The sequence below is a fragment of the Ictidomys tridecemlineatus genome, chromosome 6, assembly GCF_052094955.1.
Source record: "Ictidomys tridecemlineatus isolate mIctTri1 chromosome 6, mIctTri1.hap1, whole genome shotgun sequence".
In the NCBI taxonomy this organism is placed as follows: domain Eukaryota; kingdom Metazoa; phylum Chordata; class Mammalia; order Rodentia; family Sciuridae; genus Ictidomys; species Ictidomys tridecemlineatus.
In genome coordinates, this window is record NC_135482.1 from 28,420,233 (window position 1) to 28,447,931 (window position 27,699).

Genomic DNA, 27,699 nt, shown 5'->3' on the forward strand with positions numbered 1-27,699 from the left:
AATTTTCGTCCTCCATGTTGTCCTTGTCTGGACTTTGGACACAGCAGTGTAAAGACAACTAAAACACCTGGTTTATATTCTCATCACTGCTACTTGCCCTACTGAAACAGCCCAGCCTTCTTGGAGAGTTGTCCTTACCCGCTACCACAATTAATTCATAATCCTCTCTGAACAAATCTGATCCTGTCACCTCCTGCTTAAACCTCTGTGATGGCTTCGCATTGACTTCAAGATAAATTTTAGGCTCCTTGCAATCATATACAAGACACTGATCTCAGTCAGTCTCTTTAACTTTATTCCCTTTTGATAACATTCTATGCTCTAAAATTATTAATAAATCTGTAATTTGTAAAGAGCTAATACTTCCCCTTGCCCCCCTTCCTTTTAATACATGTTGTTCCTTCTTCATGAAAAGCCCTCCCCTCTTTACCTTTTATGGCCAAGTTGATTTTTCAAAATTCAGCTTGGGCATCATCTTGTCTATGAAGTTCCCATACCACACACGGATACTTGGCATGAATCACACTGAATTAGAATTGCTTTCTTTCTTTCTTTCTTTTTTCTTTTTATTTTTCCTACTAGGCTATGAGCCTTGTATCTCTTAAATCTACCATCTTATTTTGGTGCCTGAATGTAGCTAGGTTCTCAGTGTTGGGCAAATATGATTGCTTCTATTAAGCAAAAGTTACCTATACATAGGTTTATAATCTTTTCCAGGTTATAACCCTAATATTTGAAGAGAGATAGTATGTCTAAATTTATTTTATTATGAAAAACATTTCTACTAATTCAATATCCTGATCATCTTTGCCTTGGTGACCCCAGACTCCTTCTAATCTCATCCTACTTTCTGACCGCCCTCCACTTCCAAAAATTCTTACTATTTAAATTGTATTCAATGCATTTCCTAAGAGTAACACTAGACTTCTTCTGAATAATTCATTTCCTCTATCATCTTTTACTTCAAAATTTATCCCCATCCAAGAAAAAGATGATGTTACCTTGTTTGATCAAGCCATCTAATCTTTGCTTCAGGGATTCCTTCCTAGCTATACCCTGAATGTGGCAAGGCAATCACCAATAAACCAGTGGTAGCAATGTTTGTGATCCCAGGGAAAGGGCTTATTGTGGCATCTTATTAAGGGAGTACCTAACTTGGATGAGTTACAGAGGATAATTTTAAATTTCTATGTCTTGATTCAAAGTGTAAAGCTTGCTGGAAAAATCTACCAATATGGTTAACTGTCTTTGTTTTCATGCAGTTAGCTTTAGAAGATTGATCTTTGAGAAGGTCATTCCTTCCTAGTTAGGATTGTTTAAGGTGTTCAGAGGATCTAGATAGAAGATCCACCCTTTGACTAAGTATGGTGTTCTTATATTGGGGAAGGACTTGAACATCCATCTAGAAACCACTCTGATAGGATTCATGTGGGATGATGGGAGCAGATATGTGTATCTACTCAAAAATTTAAAAAGTCAACTGAGTTAACCTCATTAAAAGACTAACACCGGTTCAAAAGTAGGCATAGTATCATTATATTTCCTACAGTTATATGTAGATTTAATTTTTCATAATTAAATACGAAAACTAAAAATAAGTTTTAAAAGACATATTGGAAGTTTCCCTTATATTACTCCAAAGCTTTAATTACTTTTGTATCTATTAAGCTTATAAATAGGAGCACATTATAGGTGAGGTTTATTTGTTTGTCTATATGAAGTGTCTATCAGAGCTCCTATTGGTTTTTCAGAATGATAGTTGCCTGTTAGTATATAAGTATCAAAAATATTAAACTATTCAAAACTGCTATCTCATTTCATTAGCACACTGAAAGGAAGATTAGCTCAGTGCTGCTCTCCTCATTTTAGAAATGGGAACAGGATTGTGAAGAATTCGTTAAGTAATTACAGCCATCAGCATTTACCAATAAAGTAAGATTTCTTATTGTTCATGTTTTTAAGTATAAATTTTGAAACTTATTTATTAAGTTTAATTAAGAGGAAAAGTATACTTCACAGTAACTTAAAACATTCTTGCATTACACATTCAAATTATCACTGATTCATTTCTAATTAAAGAATAGCTATATATTTCTGATATATATATAGATAGAAGAGAGAGAGAGAGAGAGAGAGAGAGAGAGAGAGAGAGAGAGAGAGAGAAACTGACTCCAGCATATCTGTGATCATCAATGTGGCTTTTAAAATTTTAGAAATAGCCGTATAGAGAAAAAATTTACTTTTGAAAGTACTCTCCAGTTATCTTAAGTACTATTTTTAGATCATAGTCTCTGAGGGCAATAGCTTTATTATTTGCTTAGAAATTCATTGCTTCGTTTTTGTATCTATTTGAAGGATCTCATAGGCTCCATCTATAACAAGAAGCTTACCCAGTATGTTAATTTTTTTGAATGCTGCTTTAAAAAAAAAAAAAGCTGTCTTCTTCTGATAAACCCTAGACTTTAATAACATGTCCTCTGAATTAATTCTCTAAATGCAGTACTGAAGTTCAGCACAGCGATCTTGGCTGTTTAATTAGCTCACAGCTGCCTTGCTGGGATAACATTTCTTGTTGAGAAGGTAGGTTGGTACTCATTATTTGAGTTCTGGATCCGAGTTCAGTGGTCATCTGAAACTTTCATAAAAGAAGGGTTTATCTTTGTTTCCAGGGAAAGCTGTGTGTTGCTCTTCTTAATAATTGTTCAGAAACATTTGCTAATATTCTTGCCATGTCTGTATGTCCACTGTGTTGGTCTCAACTAAATCATAGCAATCTTCTAGATATAAAAGGATCCTGTATGATTTAAAAAAAAGAGTTATTAGTTTAACTAATATGTATCACAAATATCAAAGCTAAATTTCAACTTACTATTTTAAAATTCTTTAAACTTTTAGAACCTTCTTTTTAATGATATGGGTTATAAAATTTAAAAATTGATTTTGAATCTGTATAAACTGTTAGTGCATTTTCTAGTATCTAGTAATACTAGATCTACTATCTAGTAAATCATATTACCTTTCTATAAACTAGAGAATATGAAGACTTAATCCAAAATGTGGCAGATTATGTGTGAAACGATTAATTTAAACATCTAGTCATTGAATATCTACTAAAAAAAACTACATTATCTAATGGCAGCCTCAAAAGAAACTTAGAAGGTTATTTCCATTTTAGATAGAGGGAAACTAAAGAATTAGAGCATATTAGCAACTTGACCAAGATCACACATCTGATAAATTTTTGAACTGGAGTTCAAATACAGGCCTAACATCTAAGTTCAGGCTCTTTCTAAATGCCATATTACCTCTTTTTCAAAGCCAAGTTTAAGATTCATCTTTCCCATAGCAATTTTGTGTGTGTGTGGTGCTGGGGATTGAACCCAGGGCCTTGTGCATGCAAGGCAAGCACTCTACCAACTAGGCTATATCCCCAGCCCTCCTATAGCAATGTTTTCAGTTAATTTTAATGTCCTCAGCATGAATTTATCCAATAAGTATTATGCTGTTACATATTTATATATTTCCTTGGAATTCTTTTTTCTTGTTGCTCAGACTTGTCAATACTACTAGATATGTGCATTCCCTAAGTCCAGACACTATGTCCTCAGCAAGAACTACAACACACAAATTACAACTTCTTACCCTTCGTGTGATTATAGATTTTTGCACTATACATATTATATATATATATATACTATATATATATATAACAAATTAAAGTTAGAAAAAATACAGATATATATACACAGATAATTATTCATACTTAGTATAAAAATCTAATTATAAATATTCAATGTGGAAGATTTTAGGAAAAGAATTAAAAAAGAATGTGTGTGTGTGTGTGTGTGTGCACATTTATATAATGTGCTTGGTTTTACCATTTAAATTCTTGCAGACAGAAAAAGGAGTTAAATGGAAAATTAATCTTAATTATTTTCTATTTATAATAGTAATGGATAAGGTTCCTAAAACCCAGAGAAAGATGTCAAAATCACAGAATTAGAAAGAATATGAGGTTATTAAATGAACAACACTTAATTTTTAAAGACATGAAGAGGAATTATAAAGGATAGTGAGAATGGATATCATAGTAAGAAAAGAATGGTAAAATATATACAAAACAAGAATTATAATGGTAACAGGAAAAAACATTAAAAAAAGAAAAAAACACCTTTAGTTAGACTAGGACTATCTTAAAAAAAACATTTATACAAATACAGTAGGTCATGTATGTATAAACTTGTATCAAAGAATAATGGTAGCCCAAAGAGAATTTTACATAACTAAGTCAAAGTGATCAAATCTTCTTTCTTTTCAACAGGTTATGCATGTAGAAATGTTTCTGTAGTCTCATAAACAAGAGAAAAACAATTTTGTTTGGTAAACTTTGTGGAGTTGATGGTGGAGTAACTTGATGGTGGAATAATTTCATAGTTTACATTAAAGCAAGGCATTTGAGAAAAATAATTTTTAAAAACTAGTAAAAAAAATAAGAAGATGAAACAGATCATGGACAAACATGCTTAATCCTTGGTGCTGGGATTACGATTTCTGATAGCAAGGCATTTTTAAAAGGGGCCAGCATTTGGAAATGGGAAAGCCAGAACACCGAAGAGTCTTGACAAGGAAAGGGGTTCAGCCATTGGGACATGTTTTCAGAAACAGTCATAATTAAAGTTCAAGATGAGCCAGTGAGATCAGAAACTGAGCAACAAACAAGCAGAAGTAAATATAAATAGATGTGAGAAGTAAGTCTATCATTGGGTCAGAAACTGGGTAGGCAAGAAGATTACAACATCATGGTTACTGGAGTTCAGGGCAAATAGTGAGAAACTGGAGGATTCATATTCCAAAATAGAAAAATAAGACACATAGAACTTGGCAGATGGTCTGGAACCAGAAAACTTAACAATAGTCAGGTAGTAGAGTAGGTAGGACAACTTGATCCTGTGACAAGCTATCCATAGAAGTTTCTCCATCAATACCATAAAGAAATTCTCATCAAGAATTCAGCATTTCTAGGTCTTGAGAGTAGAAATAGGAAGACACATCTGACCAGATACAGCTTATTCCCAGTTTTAAAAAATCATTAGTGCACTTTAGCTAGGCATTCAATGGGCTTCATTTTGACATAATCATATATGCATGAAATATAATTTGTTCCATTTCAGTCCCCAGTACTTCCTCATTACCTCACCTTCTCCCTACCCCTATTCTCCTTCCTCCTTCCTCTAATTTACTGGTCTCCCTTCTATTTTTTTAAGCTGGTACTTTATAGATATACATAAAGATAGAATTCACAGGGGTATATTCATATATGTACATAGTATAATTTGGTCAATTTCATTCCATAGTTCCTTCCTATTCCTGTCCCTACTCCTTCCTCCTCAATCTCCCTCCTCTACTCCATTGATCTCTTTTGTATTTTCATGGGGCCTCCCTCTCCTCACACCCCTACTTATTTCGCTCTAGCTTCTGCATATGGGAAAAAGCATTCAAGCCTTGACTTTCTGAATCTGGCTTATTTCACTTAGCATAATGTTCTCCATTTCCATCCATTTACCAGCTATTCTATAATTTCATTCTTTATGGCTACATAAAACTCTATTGTGTATATATGCTACATGTTATCATTCATCCATTGACATCACCTGGACTGGTTCCATAACTTGGCTATTGTGAATTGTGCTGCTATAAATATAAATATGCCTTTATCACTGTAGTATTCTGATGTTATTTATTTTGGCTAAATAGCAAGAAATGGAATGGCTGGGTCTTATGTTGGTTCCATTCCTAGTCTTTTGAGAAATCTCCATCGTTAACAGGTTTTCATCGTCATAACGTTCAGTAGTTTTATCTACATTTCAAAGTCAGTGCTCTCTTCCTGATTCCGCCATTAGTTAACTCCTTACTTGTCATCTCAACCTTCTCCCTAGAAAACTACTTAAGATATTTTTCACATAACTATGATTTGTGACTGCATGATCTTTTCCCAATACATTCAAGGAAATTTCTAAAGACATTTGCCTACTTCTTAGGTTATGGTCTTTTAGCTCAACTGAATGAAAAATTTTCTTGAACAACTGATTTCAACTGGTGACCCATCACCCAATGAATCCCCCACACCTGTTCCTTAACAATATCTGAAGCAGATTCCTTAACTTTTTGGGATCTTACAACTCTGTAAATTTAAGACCACATCTGTTAAACCTTGACTCTCCACCTGAACCAAAGATGTTCTTTCTCCAGTCACTGTGTATTGAGGGGAAGAGGGTACTTAATATTTACATTTTCACTTGACTCACCTTTTCCTTCTCAAAGCTGTAGCTCTTCCAGTATTGAGCACAGGAAGTATGAAGGAAGACAAAAAGGCAAAGCCTCTTTTCTTGACTAGACTACATTTGTAATTCCCTTCTGGCTGTCAATGCCTTTGGTGTGACAGGCATCCAAACTTGGAGAGTTAGGGGTATGTATGGGAGTTTTTAGACAGCTCAGCAAGGCCTTCTACTGTTGTTTCCTATTATGATAGGCTCCCTACCAACCAGTTACTCCTCTAACCTAACTCCCTCCTCTGGAATTATGCCTTGTTATCTCCTGATAGGTGTTCCACCTGGTTGGTAACTACCTTTCAAGTCTTCCCAAAGGGAAACCTAGACATCTAGGCTGAGCCTGTTATGGACACATAGATAACTCTTCTGTCAGTCCCGCACACACCCTGGCATCCCTTCACTTCTCTTTACTCTTTTAAGTTAAAAGTAGGCATTGATAACACATCTGCTGCCTATGCAGACATTCAACCAATATGTGCAGAAAACCCAGCATTTAAGAGTATTAATGACTTTCTGAACCTGTTCCCTTGGTTTGTAAGATTTTTTTCTGAAAATGATTACTATCCATTCTTATATGACATTTTAGCTAAATATGGAATTCTAGCAGAACTATTTTCCCCAAGAACTTTGAAGAAGATACTCCTCTATTTCTTCATCTCTCGTTCTTGCTGTATGAAGTTAGTTATCATGCTAATTGCTTGTTTCTATTTTATGCTCTCTGGTGGCTGCGAGGACTCCTTTGTTTTTGGTGTCATGCAGTTTCTCAGTGAAGTATCTAAGGTGAATTTCTGTTATGTCTTTTGTCCTTGATACCTCTTCCTCAAAGTCCAGGGCAAAAGATAAGCCTCTGATGCTTTTTTGATACTTAGTGAGCTAAAATGAATGAGATGAAATGTTAGGAATTCGTACCAGCATACCGTGTGCTAAAAAGAAGAAATCTAGTTTCAGATGGTGTCTTAGTCCATGCAGATTGCTAACCAAAAAACTTTGACTTGGTAGATTATAAACATTTCTGGAAACTAAGAAGTTTGTTTCTTAGTTCTGGAAGCTGGCAAGTCTAAGATCAAGGTAAAGGAATTTTGGGTGTTTATTGAGACCCTGTTTCCTAGCTCATAAATGGTACTTTCAAACAGTGTCCTGAGTTAGTGTAGAAGGTAGAAGAATTCCTTTGGGCACATTTCAGAAGAGTGCTAATCTCATTCATGAAAGCTCTGCAAAGCTTTACTGACCTAAATGACCAATCATATTCTAAAAGTTTTCACCTCCTAATACTGTCACCTTGCATGTTAGTCTTTCAACATGTAAATTTGGTGGGACATAATATCAGACTATCACATAAGGGTTCAAGTTCAGCTCCCTGTTTTGCTCAGATCCTGCTATATCTTCTATCTTTAGAACTCCATGCTTACACATTTCTGACTTATTTCCAGGTTCAATAATCTCCTGTGTCAAGATCTATTTGCTATGCTTGCTGTTCTACCTTTCAGTACTTTTTTCCTAGCACTACAGATCTCTTCTATTTGTACTCAGTTGCATATTAACATTGTTTCCTGCATTTCCCCTAGCATGTATACACACCACACATAGACATTTGAGAAGCAGAGTTATACAATGCAGGAAACCTAATACAGTAGATCTGAAGGACACTGATATGTGAATTTTAAAAAAAATTCACCAAATGAATGAATCTGTTATGAACTGATTTGTATTCCCTCAAAATTAATATATTGAAACCCTGACCCATGATGTGACTGTATTGGAGAAAGGGCCTTTAGGGAGGTAATTAATGAGGTCATAAAGTTGGGTACCTAATCCATGGGACCAGTGTCCTTATAACAAGAGGAAGGGAGAATCTTTTCCAAGATGCACATCAATGAAAGGCCATGTGAGGACACAGTAAGAAAGTGGTCATCAGGGAGTCCTCTCCAGAAACCAACCCTGCCTGCACCAGGATTTTGGACTTCCAACCTCCAGAACTATGAGAAAATAAATATGTATTGCTGTAGCTACCCAGTCTGTGGTATTTTGTTATTGCAGTCAGAACAAGCCAATACAGTCTGACTATCAGGACCATGTCCATGCTAAGAAACTCTGCAGCAGATTGTCTTGAACTCTTATCAGATATAACCATAACAGGAAACCCCAACTTTGAACCATGAGAGAATGTCATGCCAACTTGTGGTGCTAAATTTATCTTGGATAGCATTTTCTTTATCCTTTGCTCATCCTTTAGTTTTTTCAATCAGCCCATTCCAGTCCTTAGCTGTCCTCAACTTTGGCTAATGACTGTAAGTGCCTAAAATAAAAGGGATGTTAAGATGGACATTTGCATGTCTATGTCAACCTCCCTCTAAACTTTAATTTTTGCTTTCTTCAGTTTTTTCCCCTGCCTTTCCTCAGAAAAAGAGATACTCTTTTTTTTTCTTGTTCAGTAAATCCCCTCTATTTGTTCTAGGTTCCACCTCCCTCTTACCTCTCCTTCCACTTTCCAGCATTTTTTAGCATTCCTTTCTTGACCCCTTTCCACTGTCATCAAAAATACATGTGTCAACAAAATGGCTTTCAGTGACTTGTTTTTGATGACTGGTGAATTGGCTTCTTTCCATCATTTCTAACTGGAAGAAGAAAATATTGACCCTAAAAGAAGTTCCCTGAGGTCACTGGAAGAAAAGAATAAGGCTGTGGATATAAATTCAGAATTCATCATCAGAGAAGTGATAGTTCATTTATTTTTTTCATCCATTTGAGTCAAATTTTTATTTTAAGCACCTGTTATGTGTCAAATTCTGTAAGGCCAAGCATGGGAGCTCTATAAAAGGTTCTTTGTATAAATGAATGGATGAACTATCACCTTGATGCTAATGCCTTCTAAATAGCATCTTATTTTCCTGCCTTCACAACCTCAGAGGATATTTGTCAGGATCAACAAATGCATAATGAATAAGTGAATAAGAAACATTATTCTTGTCCTCAAGGGCTGAAGTCATAAAAATGGGTCAACTTTATAGAAGTCAGGACAGAGAAATGTTCAAGTATAAAACTCACTATGGAAGATAGCCAGGGGATGAAAATAAGAGCTAGTAAAGAACACATTGAAGAATGTTATGACAGAGGGGGGAGACAGAGTGGTGCATCAGCATCACTTCAAGGACTGCCCAAACTCAAGACTCAATCAGAAGCTCTGGTACTATGGCCCAGGAATCTGCAGTGCTAAGCTCTCAAAGGTGATTCTTCTGTATGGCCTCAAAGGAGAAGTTTGCTTTTAGTCAGCTTTTTGTTGCTGTGACCCAAAGATGCAACAAGAAAATCTTAGAGGAGGAAAAGTTTCCTTTGGCTCATGGTTTCAGAGGTTTAGTCCATGGTCAGCCAATTCCATAGTTCTGGGCCAGAAGTTAGATAGAACATCATGGCAGAGGGTGTGGTAAAATAAAGTAGCTCAGGACAGGGCAACCAGAAAAGAGGAAGGGAGGAGGGAGGGAGAGAGGGAGGAAGGAAGGGAGCCAGTGAGTGCCCACTCATGGGCCCCCTGCATGAGTACATGCTCTACTCACCCAGACAAAATATAAACCCCAAAGTCATGCACCCAATGACCTACTTCCTCTAGCCACATCCTACCTGCCTACATTTACCAATCAACTCAGTTAATCCATATCAGTTAATAAATCACTATTATTATTAGGTTATAGCACTCATAATTTAGTCATTATACCTCTGAATATTTTTGCATTGTCTCACACATAAACTTTTGGGAGACACCACATGTCTACACCATAACAGTTTCAAAGAAAAAGTGGGCAACAATGAACAATAATATAAAAATTTAAGCATTAAAATATGACAAATCTAGGATTTGTCATCAATATGAAGAAATAAAAACTGATTTTTTTTTATTGGTAACATATACCAGAGATAGTGGAGTAGAAAACTGTTAAGCCTGGATCATTGATGGCTGTGTTTAGCCTCTGACTCAACCATACCATCACTAAGTCTGAACTTCTGATAAGATACTATTTAACTGCTATTACTCTAGTTTTTGTTTACTTTTGGCCAAATGCATGTCTGATTCAATAAATTTAAGATTTTACTTCCTTGAGGTGGCTTAGACTATGTCAAATTACATGAGGATCAGTGATTAAATGATGTATGCTTTAAAAGGATCATAAACAGTGTATGTCTCACAGAAAACAAACAATTCTGTTGTAAGACAATAACCTATTTAACCAAACAATTATACATGTCTATTCTTTTTTTTTTGCAGCATATTAACTTGGCAATAAAGAGTAAAGAATGAATGCCTCTGAATAACAATGACATCATTTATTCGCATTTACTATACATCAAATATCGTGTTAAGAACTTTAAGCATCTATCCCAAACCTCATAAAACCCTGATATATCAAAATTCATCGTTAATTAAAAAATTAATGATTTCCACATATGGAGGTGAGAGATATCAAAGGTAAGTATATGCTTCTTGGATAATGACAGAATAAGAAAACAAAAGCAGCAAACTCATAAGTCCCAGGTAACTTTCCTAGCATTTCTATTATGCACCTCCCTTTGCAAGCTGGATTCTACATATCCTTTTTAGTACAAGTCAGATTCAAATTTTCCTTAAGCAATCTACCTCAACAACATTTAAGTGTGAACTTTCTCTTTTTTGATCTCCTGGAATTTAGATTTAGAACCATTCAATATGACTTAGACTATACAACATTTGGGGTAGAAAAAAAGGTCTTATATCTGATAGGGTTGAAGATATTTAGGTGCTAAATAATTCTAGGCAAATGTTGACATCTAACCATTTCACATTTTTCATGTATAAAAATTTTCCATAATATGACTTGAAAATTCTTATTTTAGGCTTACTTGTAATTATGCTTCATTTAATTCAGCAATGTAATTAATTTGTTTCTAATAGATAACGATTCTCTGTGGTTTTCAGCTAAGTAATGTTTCTCTTGACATCTCTCTCTCTAGTGATCCAGGTTAATGGAAATTTGAGAATACATAAAACTATTTTTATGAAGCTTTTAATATCCCTCCCTTTTCCTTCCCTACACCTATCAGTTCTCTTTAGTGCTCTGGAATGATTAGGACTGACATATCCATATATGCATAATGTGTATTTGGGGAAAGGATGTGGTATTAAAAATATTCAGCTGTTGGTATGTCTTTATTTTTGTATTGTTGTTAGATGCATGTGATAGAATTCTTGAGAGAATAAAGATTCTAATGCTTTCTTTTATGCTTAATTACCCTGATAATTTTAGAAAACTATCTATATGAGTTATACATCTTAAATTGATTGATTTTCCAGCAAAGATATAATTTAGATTTATCCTATTGAAAGGAACATACTTTTAAAAACTGCCATATATATTATTTTGAATGTGAATCCTCTCCTTAGTGGTAACATTCCAAATAGTACCTTGTCATAGGATTTATGTATCTTCACAAATTTTGTGTTAAAACTAAAAATCATAGTAGAAGAACTTTGTAAGATTAAGTATTTCAACAGTAAAGTATATTACATTTTCCCTTATTTTGCACTGATAAATCTCTAAGTAAGTTAAATACAAGGGATAAATTAGTTCTAAGATCAGGAAGATATCGTTATGTGATACACAATGGCTTCATTGATTGCTGGTAGTTCTTTTTTTTTTTTTAAGAAACACTAATTAAGCAATCCAATATTTTCTTGATTTTTACATTGAGAAATATGCTATTACAGAGGTTTCAATACTAAGCTTATGGGAGAAAAATTAAATATCTTAATGTAATGTGCAGTTATTTCTATACTGTTTTCAGCTCTTATGTTCTATTTGAAGAATAAAAATCTAAACACCAACAAATACAGTATAATTATCTTGATTATGAGAGTAAAAGTTTATCATGACTCATGTTTCTTTAAAATGCATACAAATATGTTCTAGAATATGTATATATATATATATACACACACACACACACACACACAAACATACACAATTATTTTATGGGTATATTCATATATCCGTATGTATTTCTGAATATATATTTTCAAACACACATATTCTTTTATGGGTGTATCTGTATACCCATAAGTAAAACTTCATTGAAATTACATTGTGTAATGAAGATGCTCAGTAATTTCTGAAACAACACTTTTAGAGCACACATTTTATAATTAGAACTGTCACAAATCCACAAAGTGAACAGATATTAGTTTAATCTATTATCCATTTGCTAGTGTACTATAGTAATGATTCATATATTACTTTAATGTCAAATTCTTGATTAAAGTAGAATGCATAATTCAATTTTCTATTGTAACTTCCTTGGAGGAAAACTTGGAAAAAAGCCAAGGATTCTTGAATGTGTCTGAGCCATTTGGAAGATATTTCAGGAAGAGAGAATACTGGAAATTACCTAAGTGAAATTTAGTTAATTTGTTTTTCTATTAAGCAGATTTGAAATAGTATCCGGAAGGGCTATTTATTGTAAAGTACTCACCAATTCTGTAACAGTGATTAAAGAAAAGAAAAAAATGCTTTCATTCTTAACATTTTGTATGTTAAGGGCACAGCTCTTAGAGGGTTGGTAACATTTAATCTAATGAGATATGTGAAATTTTTTAAAAAAAATATTTAACAGGATCAATTGGGAATCTTTTTAGCTTTTGAACTTCTTTTAAGTGGTTTGGTTTTAATCCTTTTAAAATATTTTTAATAAATGCTATCAGAGAGTGAACATACATATAATAGAGTACTTCTTGTTGCCGTTATGCTTTTGAGAACACTACACAAATAATCTTCCACTATGAAGCTGGGAGAGGAGCAGAGTGCAGAACTTTTTGTTCTGGTTAAGTGATACTGAAAATAACACTGACAAGGTCTCTGAGCAAGTGGGGATTTTGAGTTCAAACAGAGGCGATTAGACAAAGATGGAGCACGGTATCCTAGGCAAGATACAAATCTTTAAAGATGCGTGTATAGGAAGGAAAACCCGTTTGATTTTTAAAGCAGATATCAAGATGGGTGCTTTTCTTTTTTAACTCGCAAAAATCTCTTGAAAAGTCGGAGCAAAACTGTTACTTTCTCGCATATAAATACTGCAGGATACCCAGTATTTTCTTCATTCAGCCTCCCACCCCAGGAATGAAGGGTACAGGGTTAAGATGCTACAAGTGAATTAAACGAACCATCAGCTTGGTAGAAAGCATAAGTTAAAAAAAAAAAAAAAAGCAAACCCAAAACAAAAACACGAGGATTTAAGCACAGATCTTTCGAGGCCTGCATGCATGGACCAAACGCCTGAGTAAACCCTTGGGCGCTGCAGCGTGGATCCCCGGTATCTGTGGACCCGGAAAGCAGGACCAGATAGGGTGCCTCGCACCCTTAGGGGGAGTGGGCTCTTTTCTCAAGGAGCGAGCCGACGGGGAAGCACTTGGTCGTCCGGCGCGTGCGTCATAGCCCAGGACAGGCAACAAGTCCAATGTACAGTGGGCGCAGAGACGCGGCGAGGAGCCGCTGACTGGGGTTCGACTCAACCTGTCCTCTCCAGGAGCGCTCGCCCGCTCCGGACCGCCGGCCCAGGTTCCGGGCCCTAGAGGGGCGCAGGCCCGGGAGTGCTTGGGCTGGGCCCCAGGTGAAGGGCGTCCGCACTGCTCCTGCGGCAGTCGTCGCTCTCTTGTCTCCACAAGTCGCGGGAGCAGCCCGGCCCCGCGCCGAAGCTGCAGCTGTGACTGACGGAGTCACAGCCCCGCGCTCCCGAGCCGCCCCCTCCTCCCCCGCCACCCCCTCCCTCCCCGCACCGACACGTCATGGAAATACGGACGTCAGAACCTTCCAGCCAATCGCAGGCACCGACAGGAGGGAAGGGGCGAGCTGGAGGGGCGGGGGCCAGCAACGAGCCGAAGCGCTCGGGGAAGGAAGAGAGGGAGGGGCGCGCGGAGGCGCGAGTCCCCGGGCTCCTCACTCTGGCCACCCTTTCCCCACCGCGCGGCAAGTTCTAAACGCCGGGCGCGCGCTCGCCTGCCGGGGACGCGCTCGCCGGGTCCTCCCCTTAAACGCCCTCTCGTTGCCGCTGGGCTCCCAGTCCCCGTCCGAGCGGCGCTTCCTCCGCGCGCGCGCGCCCGCCCGCCCTCAGGTTCCCCGCGGGCCGCGTCACGTGATCGCGCCCAGCCAAGGCGGCAGCGGCGCGAGCTTCGGCAGCGGTGGCAGTGGCAGTGGGAGCAGCTGCGCCGCCAGCGTGGAGCGGGAGGCGTGTGGGTGTGGAGAGAAGGGAGCGCCAGACCGGAACGGGTGAGCGTCCTCCTCCCTCTGCCTACTCCCGGCAATCTTGCGGGCCACCCGAAGCAAGCGGCCCCTGCCCGGAGCTGCGCACAGCCTCCTCGTGCTTGGCCATCCTCTCTCTGGTGCCCGCGGGCCCCGCCCCGAACGGGTTGGGCTGCGGTGCTCACTGAGGGGGCTGCACCCCGCCCGCCGCTGCCGTTGCGGACGGCAGCGTGAGGCCGGCAAAGCAGCCCGTGCCGAGCGCGGCGCGCCCAGTGTGCGGCTCTGCGGAGCTGAGGAGGCGGGTCCTGCGGGGACGCGGGCGGCCACTCGGCGGCTGCCGGGCTCTGGGCGGGGGCCGGCCGGGCGCCGCCTCCTCCTCCTTCACCGCCGCCGCCGCCTCCTCGCAGTGCAGCGTGAGTAGGGAGCCCCGGCTGGTGGACGCCGAGCCTTTCAGCTCCACGGCCGCCTCATCCGAGAGGTGCAGCTGCACCTCCGCGTGGCGCCCTAAGTCCTACGAGCCGTCTGCGGACGCGCGGAGGACCGAGCCCCTGTTCTCTGCGCTTCCCGCTGCCCCTCGCTACCCCCCCTCGACCCTTCTGCAGCCTCCCTTTCCTTTCCCCCTCGGAAAATGGTTCCCGCTGCCGCGCTTAGGTGAGTGGCGGCCGCCGCCCGCCCGCCGTGGGGGTGGTCACCTGCGGGGGAGGCCGGGCGGAATCGGGAGGTGGTGGCTTCGCGGCTGGGGTCCTGACAGCTGGCTGCGGGGTAGACTGCGGGGCGTTCGAGAGAAGTTGGCGGGGGCAGGCGGGGGGCCTCACAGGTTGTCTCCTGCTGGGGAATCTTAAAGGTGAGCTTGTTCTCGCCGCGCGCCTCAGCGCTAGGTCCAGCCTGAAGTCGCCGCCCCGGACCCGAGGGACGGTGCTCAGTGTGCCTCCTTGTCTACGCCCGCGGCTCTTTGACTTCACCGAACCGCCTGGGCCACGCCACAGCCCATCCCAACACAGGTCGCCCCCGCCCCGGCGCGTGGTGACCTTGAGGGCAGCGGTGCCGGGCGCTCCCTATCCCTGCGCCCGGGGAGGGTCACCCCTTTAATCCCCTGCTTCAGCCCCCCGAGACGCACTGCGGACGGGGAGCCGAGGGGCCCTCAACGGCCTCCGGCGGGACTGGTTGATGGATGCATGTCAGACAGGACAGTGACTCCCGAGGAGTTGGAGGGCTGCCTCGCCTTTCTTCTCGTGTCTTTTCGTCTGGCTCCCCAGGATATTCACGGTTGCTTCCGATTCGTGTTTGTGGACTTAGTTTAAAAGAAAAAAAAATCTTCTCCTCCCCTCTTTGGAAAGGATCAGTAAGGAAGAGGACGACATTTCAGTTGCGGGGGTGGTGGTGGGGTGTGCTCCCTTTATTCCATCCTGCAGGAGAATCACATAGCTAAGCTAGTTAGCGACCCCTGGGTCTGCGCCTCGGTCACTGGCCAGTCGGTCTCTGCGCATTTCATTCACCAGTTTTCTGCGGGACTCGCAGCGTTGGGAGTGCACTCATCCAGTGCGTGTAGCATTGCTTGGCGCCCTGGCGAAGAGGGCAGGTCTTGGTCACAGCTGAGGGAGTCTGCAAAAACTAGAGGGCTGGACCCTCCTCGGTATGCTGATTTTTGCCTATCCCCTAGGTTAGAGCGCTGCAGACAGCCACCTTTGGCTGCTTATGCACACTACTTTTCTGGATGTATTAATAATCTAATGGTTTCTGTTGGTGTTGATTGCTGTTCTGATAAATTAGTTACATGAATTTCTTCATACGTGTCTAGTTATGTGCATATGTCTTTGGCTGTCTGCCTTTCAACATGGAAGCCTTTGTTGTGCTTAACCTCCCCCACCTGAGGACAGTCTTACTTTAAAATAAGGCTCTTGTTCAGCGTGGGTGTATTTTATAATAAGAAGTACTTGTAAGGGCCTGGTTTGTGTGAAGCTCTCTTCGGGCATCCCTTTGGATGGTGGCCCACGTGAGTGAATGGAGGGCCTTCCCTTTCCCTGCCACTAGCCTTCCTAGGGGAGACTCCCTGTCCTTGTGTGTGGCCAGAGGCGGATTGGGGGGAATTAAGAGGGATTGGAGGAGAATCTGCTTTTTGTACTTGTGTTCCCTTCCCCCTATCTCCCCCCCTTTCTTTTGAGTTCAAATTTGAAGTAAATAGAGACATTTTTTTCTTATCGGGAACCTTTGAAGGCTAATATGAAATGGGCTTTTTAAAGCCATGATTTCAGGGGGACGTTTTAGTTTCTACCTTGCTTTGGTAAGACAGTTAAATTGCTGTAATTAAGGGTGGATCTCTGTCCTGATTTTGGCTTGGGTGTAACTGCAAAGATCTTTGAAAAGTAACTGTTATTTCCTACCATATAGTCTGCAAAAGTGAGTCACATTCGGGTGAGTTGAGGACAGAGCGCCACCTTTAATTTTAAATTTCTTGATTTACTTTTATTCAAATGGTAAAAATTCAGAGTACGTGTACACCTTCTTGATTTTTATCATAGTTGTCATCTCTGACATCTCCATTTAAACATTATAAGGGGAAATTGTCTTCTGTAATTTCTTAAGTCTTTTGGAAGGAATTTCTTCAATTGTATGGAAATTATAATTTTTTAATTGAAGCTTGTGATCTAATATAGCATTCTAAGATGAGGTGACAAACTGATTTTGATTTATGATTATGATAAAGTAATAGTCGTATTGGTAGTCTGGATATGCTTAGGAATTAGAAGAAAAGTAATAGATGCATGTAAATAGATGTTTAAAGGTAGCTATACCACTACCAACATTATAGTGGTTTTACAATATTTTGAGCTGCTGAATATTAACAGTTTCTAAAACAAACATGCAAAATCAGTGAAATTATTAACCTTGCTTGCATAAGGTGTAGTAATTTTTTGTTATCTTCCATCTACTTGCCTTTTATGGGTTTGCTCAGTTTTACAATTACTTGTTTTAAAGTAATACAAATGAGCACTTCTAAGAGGAGTACTTAATATTCAGTTTAATAAAGACCATGTTGGAAAAGTGGTTTCTATATATGGCTTCTCTCAAGTTCACAGCATATAAAAATAAATGGAATTTTTCATGTTTAGAAAACAGATGCTGTAGTGACAGCTGAATTGTTGTGATTTCCCTGCCTACTTGCTCCTTCTCTTTCTTACTCCTTCCCAGATCAAAAATGTACAGGTACACTATCGCTTTAGGCACAACATACTTTTCAATTATTGTACTACAGCTGTAACATGAGGAAAAAAAAGGTTTAGCTGTCAAATAATGAATGAATTGACATGTGTATAATATCTAATATAATCTTAATTACAAACCACAAGATATTATTACCATTCTGTCTTCCTTCAAATTTTAATTCAACACTTGTGATTTCTTCATAGACTACTGCAAAGCATCAGCTGTTGATTGTAGGTAAATCTTTATTAAACAAAAACTAAGCCAAAAGTCTGTTTGAGATGAAAGATGGTTTATGCTCTTAGTATTACATGGTCTCTTTCAAGTGGAGGATTATGGCCCCAGGTAAAAGGACATTATTTAAGCTCTTGGGTTAATGCAGAGAAATTATACATTGTTACATATACTTTGATAGAATCCTTTATTTGGGGGATTAAGTTTACTAATTTCCTTTGACAAACATGTTAACTTCATTTTGGATCAAACTGTTATGTTAAAATGAGTTTTAAAAGGAATGGCCACCCAAAACTTTTGCGATATTGAACAACAACCAAAAGAGCATTTGCTATTTTTTGGTTTTATTTTGTATGTGTATACACAGTTAAAACTTATATTTTCACTTTTGAGTTTTGAAATTTTGTAATTAATGAAAAAAGCAATAAAAGGAATAAAGATTGACAAACAAACTTAAGATTTAAATTTTGCATATTGGGTAAGAATGTTTATTGGATTCATTGAGAAAAAAATATTTTCTAGTAGGTGTCTATATAGAAAGGAACTAGTAGCTTATTGGAGAGTTCTTTTATAGAGTCTGAGACATCATTACAAGAAAAATTATATACAATAGTTTATAGGAATAATTTCAAAGATAATTTTTTTAGTTTTTAGAAAGCTAAGACACAGTTATTAACAATTTTTATTATAGAAATGTCAAATGTGAGAAAATAGACTGGCAAACTAACCATTTTTGACACCCTCATGGCTTGTCTAATTCCACTTTTATCTTCGCATAAGAAATGGATGTGTTATAAATGGGCATATAGGATAGAAAATGGACTTGAATTTTAATGTTTTATTATTTACCATTTACAGAATATAATGAATAGTGTTCAATATTTAATTGAATGTGAAAGATTCAATTTTATGTTCTGTATTATTTAATTTTTTTGCTGATAGTCTGTTTTAATTCAGGTGCCTACAGATAGCATTTCTCAAATTTTGTGTCTGAATACTTTATGGTAATGATTTATGGAGTGCTTTACAGTTTTTGAGAATGTATTTGCATACTATCTCATTTGATTCTCACAATAAATAATCCTGTGAGATAAGTAAGATAGATAGTTGTACACCCCCACCCCAGTTAAAAGGATTTATGCAGGCTCTTAAGATCATTTACCTAGCAGCTAGATTAGCAAGAAATGAACTCTAGGTGGCTTCTAGTTTTACTCATTACTCTTCCCACTATACATATTTATATAAGTTTATGAAAGTTATGTAACTTTATGAAAAATCAGTTTCTGATTATAATAAACTCAATAGTGGAATATAAATAGATTGGATTTATTTTTATAATCTAATCACCAGTGATATTTGGCGTGATGCAAACATTTCATACCCTGATTTACTAATAACTGAGTAAATTAATTTGAACATATTTGAAATACTGTATTTTTAATTTCTTTTTAAGTTAAGAATTTCATTTTCAAACACCTGTTGGTCTTTGAAATAAGTAGTAGAGATATCTTAAATCTTAAGTTAAAAATAAAATGTTCTATACTAAAGATTTCTTCTTTTAATTCCAACTGTAATTTTTTAGGCACTTGTTTTTCTGCCACGTTTATTACCTAAATCTTTTTGAAATATTAATCTGTTATGTAATGAAATTTAAAATTTTTAAAAGATCCCCAAAGAGATTTTAGTTCCTGTAATTCAAAACTTTTGTTATAAATGTGACAGGGAAGGTAATGGTTCTTTAGCCTTAGTGTGGACAGGAAAACATTGCCCCTGCAATTCTGATTCAGCAGGTCTGGAGAGGGGCCCAGAAGTCCCTTACTTATAAATTCAGTGCATTTTGAGAAACACACTGAATTTATAAGTAAGTTAGAATTATATAGTGGAGATGCCATTATTAAATCAGGAGGACATTATGGGTTTATTTTAGCATAATTAGAGCTTCCAAGAAGTTGTGCCTGTTTTAGCAAAGTTTGATTTATTTATTTGAATGGTTTTTGTGACAATCATAAAAGTGATAAATTGTAAATATTTCTGTTATCTGTGTGTGCAGTCTTTGAGAAGATCTGTGTAGTTATTTATTAAGCACTGTAAGGTTTTATAGAGATTTTTTTTCATGTCTTAATGTTTACTGTCTCCAAAAGACCAATACACAGTGTATCATCACAAAACTATATTTAGGCTTTAGTCTAGTTTTATTTATTTATTTTTTGTTAGAGGGGAAAGTCCTTCAAACCAAATGGACATAAGTCAGTGGATAGATAGTCATCCTTTTTAAATATCAGTGAAAAAGCAGCTATTCCTTCAAAAACAACAGGTTGATGCTGAATGACCTTTCAAGAGCATTAATGTTAATAGATAGTTTACTATTCTGTGTATCAAAGCAAAATTTAGTGCTGTTTCACTTAAAAATCTTGATAGTTTTTGTAGTTCATTAATCTCTTGTAAGGTTTATTTGATCTTTGTAGTTCATTTGATACTAATACTGTATCTCACTTATAGATTAACTGACATTAGTAATAATCCTATATAAGACCATTTTTAAGATGCAGTTGTTTTTACTTCATATATTACATTATAGTAAATAGCCTATACCTGTATTTAAAGTATATTTTAAAATTAATTTTAAAGTAGGTCCATCTCAAGAAACTGAACCTGTTTTTTGTCTATCTGAAAAGTTTAAGCTTGATGGCTACACCTTACAGATTGTTAGGAATTATGGGTTATAATTTACTAATGATTGTGGAAATATAAATAAAGGTTTTTGCCAGAGACATTATGGGGAAACTCCCCCCCCCCTTTTAATGGTGCTTGGGGTTAAACCCAGGGCCTTGTGCATTGAGGCAATCATTCTACCAACTGAGCAATATCCCCTGTGCCCCTATATTCTCTTATAGCAATTTTCTTTTTATTTTTCCTAGGACAGTGTCAACTCTGCTAAATAGCATGTGGTGTTTTTAGTTACCTGTTTGGTAAGAGTTTATGTGGTATTTATAAGTACAGTAAATTTCAGTAACATGGATTCTTAAAATCTGGGATACCTGCTTTTTAAATTACTGTCACCTGGGCCTTTAGAGAAAGAATATAGTTTTTTAATGGACCAATGCTTGCTTACACTATGAAATATGAGATTACACTAACTGTAAACTGGTAAGACTACTGTACAAACTCAATAAATTCAAGAGTAAAGTTTGTGTTTGTTTTTTTCTGAAAAGTAGATTTTAAAAAGGGTTTGATTGCTTAACCTTAAAGATGACTTTTTAAATAATTTTATTATTAGCAATATGATCTATTCATTTTATTAATCCAGGGAGTTCTCTCCAAGGAGGATTTTAAAAAAAATAATCTTGTTCTTTCAAGAATTCTCAGATCTGCTACACTAATCTACCTTTCATATTTGTGCCAGAATTTTTTTGTTGTTATTTTTAAAATAGCCTACCTGCTGTCATTTCTTACTAAAACTTCTAGTGGTTCTTCATTTTCCTTTTTTCAAAACAGCTTGACTCAGAAGACCTTGTATAAAGGAGCATAGTATTTTCTAAAGAATCTTTAAAACACTATTTGTAAGAAATATTAATAGGAATTTTGTAGGGTAAAAGTAGCAAAAAATTAAAGTCTAGGATTTACTGATTTATGCAGTTTTCCCATTTGGGATTTCTTCAGTGCTTTCATATACTAATATGGACTGAATCTGTCCAAATGTTCAGTGTTTTCTCCCATTTCACAGACTACCTTTTAATGGAACATCTCACCTGTCAATTTGAATATACTGCCTAACCAGGATCACTACTTTGCACACCTCCAGGGGGTGCTATTCACATAGAATATAAGATTAGGTGTGTGTTCTGGAGATCGAGCTGTGTTGCATACTGCATTGCAGGTGGCTGCCCACTTGTCTGCTCTGGCAGTTTTCTTTTCCCCTTTGCTGTGACTTCATTTTTTTTCTTTTCCTCTCACCTCAGTCTTCTGGTCTGTCTGAATCTGACCATCCTTTAAAACTCTGAATTAGTCCACCTTTTTCAGTTATCTCTCATTAATTTTATTGGGATTTCTCGTATTTAGGCTATATGTTTCCTGCATATTATTTCTCCTTTTGTCTTAGTTTCATTTATAGATGGTGTAGTTAAGATAAAACATAGGTTCTTGAGGATGTATAGGTAGAATTTTATTCAACATACCTTCAGTTAGTATTTCTGCATGCTGATTGAGGAATTGGTCACTTTTTTTTTTTTTACCTTTATTGTATTTATTTATTTACTTATTTTTATGTGGTGCTGAGGCCCGAACCCAGCACCTTGCACGTGCTAGGTGAGCACTCTACCGCTGAGCCACAACCCCAGCCCCAATGGACACTACTTTTGTTAAGGTAAAGCACAGAAGGTTGAGGTAATTTCTCTGGGAGACTTTCTAAATCCTTTTCAACTTCCAACATTTTTTAACAGTGCTAATATGGGTTAATAAGACAGTCTGGAGGATAGCTGCATTTCATAGAAGGTTATTATGACAGTATTTAGCTCTGTATAGGAAATATTTTACCATTTCTGAATTTTAGTGTATTAATTAATTAGAGCACATTAGAATTTATTCTGATTGTAAAAGCAGTTAAGATTTATATTTTAAAATGACTAATTTTGCTTTTTTTTCTTTTGGCTTATGCCATCTTTTTTGTTCATCAGGATTGATGTTATTGAGAGGTGCTTTTTGATTCTGTGATCCATTAGTACATTGTATGATGTAAAATGCCATAATTTGAAGCATATATTATGGTTTAAAATTTAAAATATGACATTTTTGTAGTTGCTATTTGTTAAGAGTATTGTTGGAGCTGTTTTAAAATGTTTCTTACAGGTACTTTATTTTTCTAAGAGGGTTCTCCTCTGTGAACTGAGAGTCAACTGTTAGCACATAACCTGATACAAAATCACTGGAGGCATCAGAAAGAAGGATAAGTGTGTCATCTGCTAAAACTTGAAGTCTGGTAATATGGATATTCTTCCACCTTTCTTTCATGGTTTAAAAAATAAAGCCTGTACTTTATCACTTATACTGAGTGTTTATGTAGTAAGCAGAGTAGTAATTTTACATCAATTAATTTATATAAATTTAGTATATATATCATCACATTAAAAATGCTTGAAAAAAATAAAAATGACTCTAAAGAAATTTTCCATTTTTCCAGTGATTAGCACAGATGAAACTGTACAGGCCCATTGTTATTGAGTGTTCTTCCAATCCATTTAGATTTTGTAGAATTAATTGTTGATAAGGTATTATAGAAGACATTTTAAGACTTGATCCTGCTTTAAACATTGCAGTGACAATCATAATAAAATTGTTGGTCAGAGAGAAGCACAGAATTGATTTTGTTAATGAAAAAAAGAAAAAGAAGTCTGAAGGCAACAATCAACAGAACCAGCAGAAGTAAAATGGATTAGAGCAGTAGGTCTTGATCTTACTGTAATACAGGCATATACTTAATTCATGCTCCTTGCTGATATCTAAAATCATGTGAGATTTTCTGTTCCTTTTTGTAATTCTTTATTTGTACTCAATCGACAAAATGATACTATAACTATTATTTTTGTTTGTTTGTTCTTTTAAAAAGTGACTCTTGAACTTCAGATACTTTACTTTGGAAACTAATACCATGATGAAAAACTGCTGAGTGAAAGGGCCCCAGTGCATACAGAAAACTGAAAACAGGAAAGGTCAGTCAGTGGAATGGGAAAGAAATGATGGCAAAGTTGAGGAAAAGGAGCTCCTCCAGCATAAAACTCAGTGTCGGGTATCAGAAAAATAAAGATGAATCAGCCTCTGTCTGCATACACAGTGGTTTGAGGTGAAAAAAATATTTGCCTTTCACATTAAACCCACTGTTTTTATATATGTAGAATACCAGAATGTGTTGGATTTTTCTTTCACCCTTGGTTCTCTTTCTGAAGTCTTCCATAAACTAGGAATGCCTACCTTCCTTAGAGCCTGTGTACCTTTATGATATTCCTATTATGTGATTGGATCTAAAGCTTTTGCTTTTGTTTTTTTCCTCTGTGGTATCTTATGGTCTCTTCAGATATAAGTTTTGTCTTTGCCACTGAAAACCCTAGTGGCCTTGAGTAAATAAATTACTTTGATTTCTTACCTCCTGAAAAAGTACAGAGTTGTTTTTTTCTTTTTTAATTAATTTTCTTTAAGTTTGGCTTTCAAAAATCTTTTTAGATTCACAGCATATTCATTCCCACCTCCATTTGTCAACCATTTAGTTTTAAATTATTAGCTTTGTCTTTTAATTTTGTCTTTTCTTTTAACCACCTTATCTCCATTTGAGTTTCCACCTGTAATATGCTGTGTCATTCATGAAGATAAATATATCTATTCAACAAATATATTTATTGAAAAGCCAAATTACCTCAAACTTTTCAGTTGAACAAGTAATATATAACTGGCAATTTAAATTGGTTTTCTGCCAAACTTACTAAAATGAGAGTAAGGGAATCCTTTAAAAAGTTATAAATCCATAAGGAAGAAGAGAAACTTACTCCAGAATTTTGAGAGTCTGCAGAGACTCTACAGACAACTTAAGGTCTTTCTTTCTTTGATTTCTCCTTTAAGTCCTTCCCTACTTTGCAAGATCAAATTCCTTTATTATGAATTTGGTTGTCATTTTGATTTCTTAAATATGTTTTAAAGCTGATCTATTTTTCTTTTACTTGGCCTGGTTTAGTAGACTTAAAAGCTGAATTTTAAGCCAGTAATGAAAAAGTCTAGTAGCTGTTCAAGTTTACAGAATTCCCAAAAAACTCAAGAGTTGGGAAAAATGAGGTGCTTCATGAAGAGGTGACAGTGGGGCTACATCTAGAGAAATGACTGAAAATTGAATAATCTATTACCCAGATCCCTTTCCCCTCTATGTGTAAACCCATGTCCCCTCTGCTCCCATCTTTGCAGAAGGCTGGAGGAGGAGGAACACTATTTAAAACCAAGGTACCACACTGAAGGCTTGAATGAGAGTTTACAAATCCCCAGGCTTCTCACCTCACTCAGTTGTTAGAATGCTGGACAGAATAGAATTCTCTTTCGGAATATTTTCCAGCTCAAGGGAAAAGACAAAAATTCTGACATGTGTTTGTCTCCAAAGAAACTATTTTAATCAGTTTACCCTATGGTGAAAGCCATAGTTAGAAAGACACACATTTAGGTCCAGAACTTCCATTTAGCTTATTTGTGTCCTGTTCTTTTCTCTTACATTAAAAAAAAAAAAAGTTAAAGCTTCATTAAGGTATAACTAATATATAATAAATGTCCATGTACTTAGATTAAAAAGCTTGAGATTTGATGTTTATTCCAGTGAAATCACCATCACAGTCCATTAAGTTTTCTCTTAAAAATTTCTTTGTGCCTCTTTATCTTCTCCTCAGAGTTTCCTGTTTCCTCCTCCCCTCCTCAAGTAACCATTATTCTGCTGTCCATAATAGATTAATTTGAATTTTCTTGAATTTTTTTTTATATGTGGAATCACAATATGTGCTCTTTTGTAGTCTGGCTTTTACTTGGCCTAATTACTTTGAGATTCATTCATATTGCTTCTATTAGTAGTTCATTCCTTTTTACTGCTGATAAGGATGTTGTGGTAAAGATATATCACAGTTTGTTAATCTATTTACCTGTTGATGGACGATTTGGTTCTAGTGTAGTCTTTCCTTATTGAATTATAATTTCTTTATATATTCTAGATAAAAGAACATTGGGAGGTATTTGTATTTGTTCCAGTGGAAGAAGGAAAAATAGTAGTGAAAGATGTATACGAGTCCTCAAACTGGAAAGTCAAGCAGGAGCACTGCTAGGATTGTTTGTAGAAATGGAGTTAGGTACTTTGTTAACTTTACATTGCTGTAATAGAATACCTGAAGACAATCAACTTGGAGGAAAGCTTTAATTTGGTTCAGTTTCAATGGTTTCAGTCCATGTTTTGTTGGGCCTGTTGCTTTGGGTTCTGTGGTGAGGCAGAAGGTCTTGATGGAAATGTGGTTCACTTCATAGCAGCTGAGAAGCAAAACGAAATGAGAAGGATCCAGGGTCCTAATGAACCCTTCAAGGGTATACCCCTAATGACCTAACTTCCTCCTCCTAGGCTCCACCTCCTAAAGGTGTAGTAGCACTTTTAGGTAGCTCTACCTCCCAGTAGCACCACAGACTGGATGGAAACTAAGCCTTTAGCACATGTCCCTTGGGGGAGCATTTAAGATCCAGAACATAACAGGTGCTAAAATGAAAAGTAAAGGACTTGAAAGTACTGTTTCTGGTTGGCTGTGAGTGAAAAATGAGTTAGTGATGTTAAGAGGACTGCCAGTATTTAAACTAACAATAAAAAAGCTTTGTAGATCCTTTTCTCTAAACAAACTTTGTGGGTATATAAGTAAAACGAAAAAAACAACAGTAGCAATGAAAAACATGAAACTAAAACTGAACATGTGTATGGAATAAGTTGAAATGTGTGATAGCCCAAATGTCACCTGTTATATGTTTCTGCATTCTTGTGCAGCTGTGATGTACAATTCTATTATTTTGTGTAAAATAATTAAAACAAAAGCATAATTAAATGATACGGACTTCACTGAACTTTTTTTTAGCAGAGACTCTACAGACAACTTAAGGTCTTTCTTTCTTTGATTTCTCCTTTAAGTCCTTCCCTACTTTGCAAGATCAAATTCCTTTATTATGAATTTGGTTGTCATTTTGATTTCTTAAATATGTTTTAAAGCTGATCTATTTTTCTATTAGATGCCATGAAAAATAGGCCCACTCTAGTTACTTTGACTAGATAAAAGGAACTTGAAATTACTGAATAATGAACCTATGTAGCTGCTTTCTATTTGCTAGGTATTTTTCTAAGTAATTTACAAATATTAACCCATTTAAATGGGTTCTGTGGGCGAGATTCTCTACAGAAAAAGATGAAAAGGTTTATAAATGGTTTTAAAAGGCTATTCTAAAATATATTGACTTTTTACCAACTAAATGTAGCAACACCAATGGTATACCTTTTGAAAAATACAAAACAATATAAAAGTGAAATGATTCTCTCAATCATACATTCAAGAAATAGCTAGGCTTAACATTTTAATTAAATGTTAAATTTTTAAAAAATGTGTTCTATAAAAAATTGTACATATTGACATTCTTAAGATCATATGGGTATAATTGTATGCCTTAGAAAAACTTTGTATCATTTTTTTCAGACATTTAAATTTTTTAATTAACATTATCTTAATGAGCATATTCTATTTCATGGTCATTCTCTTTCTATTGTATGTTTTAATTTTTCTGTTACTCCTCCAGTATGCATCTTTATTGTTTAATATGTTTTCTTTGTAATTACTGGGTTTAAAGGATTTGGGTGATATGACCTTTTGATTAGAATTTTCCTTCAGCCTCCCTCTGGCCAAGTTTTTGATCTTTGTCTTTTCTTGCTATGTATATATAACAGTGTTTCCTATCCACCCTTGAGTCTGTGTTCTACTTTCTTAAATTCTCATTGCACTTTTAAAAATTGTTGTTTGCGTTTTTGACACTTCCATGAGATGTTCAACTTGAGAGCAGGGGCTGTTAAGCTTTCTGTCACTCATCCTTGGCACAGTGCCCTATTTATACCTGTGATATTCTTAATGACTCTTGAATTAACA

At 36.8% G+C, this 27,699-nt stretch overlaps 1 protein-coding gene and 1 long non-coding RNA gene across 7 annotated transcripts in view; one reads left to right on the plus strand and one right to left on the minus strand.

Moving 5' to 3' along the window:
- Positions 1 to 1,938: 1,938 nt before the first annotated feature.
- LOC144378580 (uncharacterized) lies at positions 1,939 to 15,986 on the minus strand. Its single transcript, XR_013440406.1, has 2 exons — positions 15,280 to 15,986; positions 1,939 to 2,794 (listed from the first exon to the last, which is right to left on the minus strand). It is a non-coding gene; the product is annotated as an uncharacterized LOC144378580 (long non-coding RNA).
- Positions 14,475 to 27,699, plus strand: part of Atp2b1 (ATPase plasma membrane Ca2+ transporting 1) — a 105,849-nt gene continuing 92,624 nt past the window's right edge. For 2 of the 6 annotated variants that reach the window (XM_013358226.4, XM_040280153.2), the window contains exon 1: positions 14,861 to 15,238. The gene's annotated coding sequence lies outside the window, so the exon portion shown is untranslated. Of the gene's footprint in view, positions 14,615 to 14,858; positions 15,239 to 16,098; positions 16,221 to 27,699 lie in introns of those variants that run through there. The other 4 variants (XM_021725794.3, XM_078053032.1, XM_040280145.2 and 1 more) reach the window with 4 other exon arrangements.